Below are 5,177 nucleotides of genomic sequence, written 5' to 3' on the forward strand. Positions count from 1 at the left end.
TTCTATTATGGATTATAACACGATGTTCTCTCGACTCGCTGAGTTCTACCCACATCTAGTAGCTCAGGATGGTGATCGGATAATCTAGTTCACTGAGGGATTGGTTGCATATATTCGGAGTTTAGATAGTTTATGCTACGACCAGAGCGGACACAAGACGAGGGATTGGTTTCGGGGTATGATTTTAGTTTAAGTTATGCTGAGAGATACTATGAGTAAAAATTGTGAGAGTTCCTATGGTTAGATTGTGTAGTCTGACAGTATCTTTACTTTCAGGTGAAGTATTGACTACCAATCAGGAGATCAAGTGATGTCCGAGTGATGTCCGTTAGATTTTGACAGTCATACTCTTATGGTAGATCTTCTGGTGTTGGATATGGTGGAGTTTGATATTATTCTGGGTATAGATTGGTTAGCCACTTATCATATTATAGTGGATTGTTGAGTTACAATGGTTACCTTTCGACCTCCGGATCAATCCGCTTGGGAATTCGTTGATACTCAGAATGATGGATTATCTTTCATTTCTGCTATATAAGCTCAGAAAATATTAGACGGAAGATGCCGAGGTTATTTACTATTTCTGAAGCAAAAAGAGGAAGATGAGTGTTTCTCGTCTTTCTCGATGTTTGTATCGTTCGTGATTATTAGGATGTGTTTTCGGACAAGCTTCCTGGCTTGCCCCTCCTAGGCAAGTACAGTTTACTATCGAGGTGATTCCAAACATGACATCAGTGTCTGAGACCCCATATCGTATGACACCGAAGGAGTTAAAAGAACTTAAGATCTAACTATAGGAGTTATTGGATCGGGGATTCATTCGTCCTAATGTTTCACCCTGGGGAGCTCCAGTCCTATTTGTAAGGAAGAAGGACAGATCTATGAGGTTGTACATTGATTACCGTCAGTTGAATGTGGTTACGATTAAGAACAAATACCCTTTGCTGTGTATTGATGATTTGTTTGATCAGTTGAAGGACTCCTGTGTGTACTCTAAGATTGACTTAAGATCTGAGTTATCATCAGCTTAGAGTACGAGATATAGATGTGCAGAAGACAACTTTCCATACTCGATACGGACATTATGAGTTTTTTGTGATGCCATTTGGTCTCACCAATGCTCCGACCGTATTTATGGATCTGATGAACCAGATTTTCTTGGAGTATTTGGATCTATTCATTATAGTCTTTATTGATGACATTCTGATATATTTTCGATCGGAGGAGGAGCATGAGCAACATCTTCGCATTGTATTAGAGACATTACGTCGTGAGCAGCTGTATGTAAAATTCAGCAAATATATTTTCTGGTTATTTTTTATGGAATTTCTCGGACATATGGTATCTAACCGAGGTATTTCTGTAGACCCGCAGAAGATCGAGACAGTTACTAGTTGGGAGCAGCCAAAGTCCGTCCAGGAGGTGTGTAATTTTCTTGATTTGGCAGGATATTACCGGAGATTTATAGAAGGTTTCTCTCGTATTGCTACATCGCTGACTCGTCTGACCAAAAAGGGAGACAAAGTTTATTTAGTCAGAAACTTGTGAGGCTAGTTTTCAGGAGCTTAAGCAGTAGTTAGTGAGTGCCCGATTCTAGTGATTCCTTTCGGTGAGGACGGATTCATACTTTACACTGATGCATCATTTTAGGGATTGGGTGCAATGTTGATGCAGTGTGATTGGGTGGTTGCCTATGCTTCTCGTCAGTTGAAAGACCACGAGAAGAACTACCCTGTTCATGATTTAGAGCTTGCCGCTATTATCTTCGCTCTGAAGATTTGGCAACATTATTTGTACGGAGTTACTTTAGAGATTTTCACTGATCATAAGAGTTTGAAGTATCTATTCACTCAGAAGGAGCTGAACCTCAGACAGAGACGTTAGATGGAGTATCTGAAGGATTATGATTGTACCATCATCTACCACCCAGGGAAAGCTAATGTGGTAGCTGATGCACTAAGTCGGAAATCTCATGGGATTCTGGCTAGTCAGTGGGTGACAGTTACTGATCTGGTCTGGCAATTTTTTGAGCTGGGATTGGTAGAGCTTGGCCAGACTCAGCGAGGAGTGTTGATTTCTATGATGGCGCAGTCACTTATAGTATAGAAGATCAAGGCGACACAGGCTAGTGATGAGTTAGGGTTTTTATACAATTTGTTGATTCATTTTGGGTTTTTATGTGAAAAATTAATTATTTAATGGATGTGATTTGATTGCATTTGTGGTATGATGTATATTTGGATGATTGATTTTAATTTCTGTGATTTGATGGTTAATTTTACATTAATTGAATTTGATTTTGTAGGACTCGATTGGAATCAAGATCGAGTTAAATTGAGATCGAGTCCAGACCTAATTCATTAACCCAAATCCCATGATTAAGACTCAAGCTTAATTCAATCTCAACCAATTTGAAATTGGAGCAAAGTTGGGTTGAATCAGGACTGAACCAGAACTAAATCGGAGCCGAACCCGATTCAATTCAAAACTTGAAAACCTAGCTTTAACGAGAATGCTACAGGAGCCGCGACGAGACACTATAGCTTCTTCTTCATCGCGTTTTTCTTCCCTGTTTGTCATCATTCTCGTGCGGTCAAGCTCAGATTTCTTCCTTCCAAAGCAATTTCTAGATTCCAGAAGGCAACTACAACCTTGGATTGGTGTCAATCGCGATCGGAATCGGCTGGTGTGGGTTTCGTCAGAGCTTTGATTCTTGTCGCTGTGTTTCAGCTGGCTTCTTTGAGTCATCCTAATTGGAGCTATCAAGTGCATTCAGAAGGGTTCTTTGAAGGTTCTTGAGGGTTCCTGAGCATCGAATTGCAAGCAATTTGGAGGAGTTTAGCTGGATTTCCAGAATCTGGTTTGGCTCTGTTTGGCGCAGCGAGGAGGGTTTCTGATGCTGCATTGATTAGAGTTGATTTAGAGCAAGCTGAGCTGGGATTGAGAGGAGCTATTCTGGGATTTCTGATCTTCAATTGGATCTTATGTTACGGCAAGAAGGAATTGAATTGGAAGAGAGAATCTGAGTTTTCTCATTTCTGTTTTTCTATAAACTGCATTTCTGAATTCTTGAATTTGGTTTATCCAGTTACTACATTAGATGATGTTATGTCTTGGTATGCTTAGAAGTTTTCCTAGCTTTAATTTCAGACTTCTTTAGCATTCTTGTATCTGAAAGCTTTAATCTAAATTTCTGATTTTCTTTGGCACTATTTCGTATCAGGAACTGTTCATGTATCAGTTCTTTAGGTTTGATTGGTTTAAGCCTTGGTTTTAGCTGCTTGTTAAGTGAATTTGGATAGATGGATTGCAAGTTAGATTTGTTACTTTGAACATCAATTTGTTACACGAGCCTAGCTTTTTTCCTTTTCTTTGTTTCTCTAGTTGCATTTCATGTTTCAATTTCTTACCATTACTTTGTTGTTGTTTTGAATTTTTGCATTAGAATTCTAAAGTCATTAGCTGAACTCTAATTCCTTACAATCTGAGAAATTGAATTTGCATTTTATAATTAGCGACGACATATTTCAAGGTTAGATGCATATGTTTGAGACATTGAATTGGTTGAATTGCATTTTTTTTAGGTTTGTTTCACACCTTGTTTCAATAGTTGCATTTTTCAAGATTAGCAAACTTGCATTTTTCATTTACTGATTTTGAGTTCACATTTCATTTGAAAAATATCAAAACCCATTTACATATAGAAACCCAAAAAGAATGACATTTGAGCTTGACTCAGACAATTATCTACTACTCCTTGGAAAAAAAATATGACTTGAGGCCCTATACTCATCTTGTTTGTGTTCATTGTGGGTTTTCGACAATTAATTAATTTGAAGCCCAATCGTGACATATCAATTTAGGGCTATCAAATTTTGTTGCCGTTGTCGGGGATCACTAGTAGAGATTGTTTGATTTGAGCTTGTGCATAGTTTTACATTTCTTTGTTTCTAATTTTCTTGATTCGATTGTGTATCTAATTGTTTCTTCATCCTTGGTTGAGTTTATGACCAGGAGCGCAGGTGGTGATTTAGCAAAATTCGATCCAGAATTAGAGAGAACTTTAAGAGCCCTGAGATCTTTGAAAATTCAAGAGAGAGCATCAAACGTGGCTGAAAGCAGTTCTTCACATTTGAGTAGTCCTATGGCAGAAAACAGCAAGACTATGAAGGAGCTTGCAGCTCCTGATGATGGTTATCAGTACTCTTGCATTGCTTATCTAGAGTTAGCTGGGGATTTCGAGCTCAGATCGGGCTTAATTCATCTTCTACCCAAGTTTCAAGGGTTATCTGGAGAAGATCCAAACAGACACCTGCACGAGTTTCATATAGTATGCTCCACCATGAAGCCACAAGGGATTTTTGAAGAAGATATCAAGTTGAGAGCATTTCTGTTTTCATTGACTAGAGTTGCAAAGGATTAGCTATATTATTTACCTATAGACATGCCACCAGTTGGATTGAAATGAAAAAAACATTTTTGGAGAATTATTTTTCGGCATCTAGGACCACAATCATAAGGAAAAGTATTTGTGGCATTCAACAAGTGGTGGGAGAGACCCTTTATGATTATTGAGAGTGGTTCAAGAAGTTATGCTCTAGCTGTCCTCAACATCAAATTAGTGAGCAACTTCTTGTTCAGTATTTTTATGAGGGTTTGCTTCCCATGGATAGAAGCATGATAGATGCGGCGGTCGGAGGAGCTTTAGTAAACAAAACCCCTAAGCAAGCTAGAGAATTAATTTCTAACATGGCGAAGAATTCACAACAATTTGGGAGTAGAGCACTTTTTACTAGAGGGGTTAGTGAAGTTCAAGTAGTTTCAAATGAAGAAAAGGTCGGAGATAAAAAACTCACTATTGGAATTGACATCATTGGTGAAACAAATGGCTTTGAATAACATGAGCAAGGAGCAAAATTTTCCTATAGCTTCATCCACAAATCAAACCGTGAGAGTATGTGGCATTTGTTCGAGTCAAGAGCATAATTCGGATTTGTGTCCCAACCTCCAACAAGATGAATCATTAGCCGCCTTGGCTAGAGCTCAATTCCAACCAAAGAATGATCCATTTTCATCCACATACAATCCGGGGTGGAAGAATCATCCAAATTTGAAGTATGAGAACTCCTTTTATCAACAACAACCTTCCCAACCATCTCAACATCAAAATCAGCCCC

General features: G+C 38.6%; 1 pseudogene; it reads left to right on the forward strand.

The window, feature by feature from the left end:
- Nucleotides 1-4,006: 4,006 nt before the first annotated feature.
- LOC141817659 (uncharacterized) lies at nt 4,007-5,158 on the forward strand (annotated as a pseudogene).
- The last annotated feature ends 19 nt before the right edge of the window (nt 5,159-5,177 follow it).

This window comes from Curcuma longa, unplaced genomic scaffold (genome assembly GCF_044706935.1).
Source record: "Curcuma longa cultivar G26 ecotype Majalengka, Jawa Barat unplaced genomic scaffold, ITB_CL_G26_1.1 contig_21481, whole genome shotgun sequence".
Taxonomy (NCBI): Eukaryota; Viridiplantae; Streptophyta; class Magnoliopsida; order Zingiberales; family Zingiberaceae; genus Curcuma; species Curcuma longa.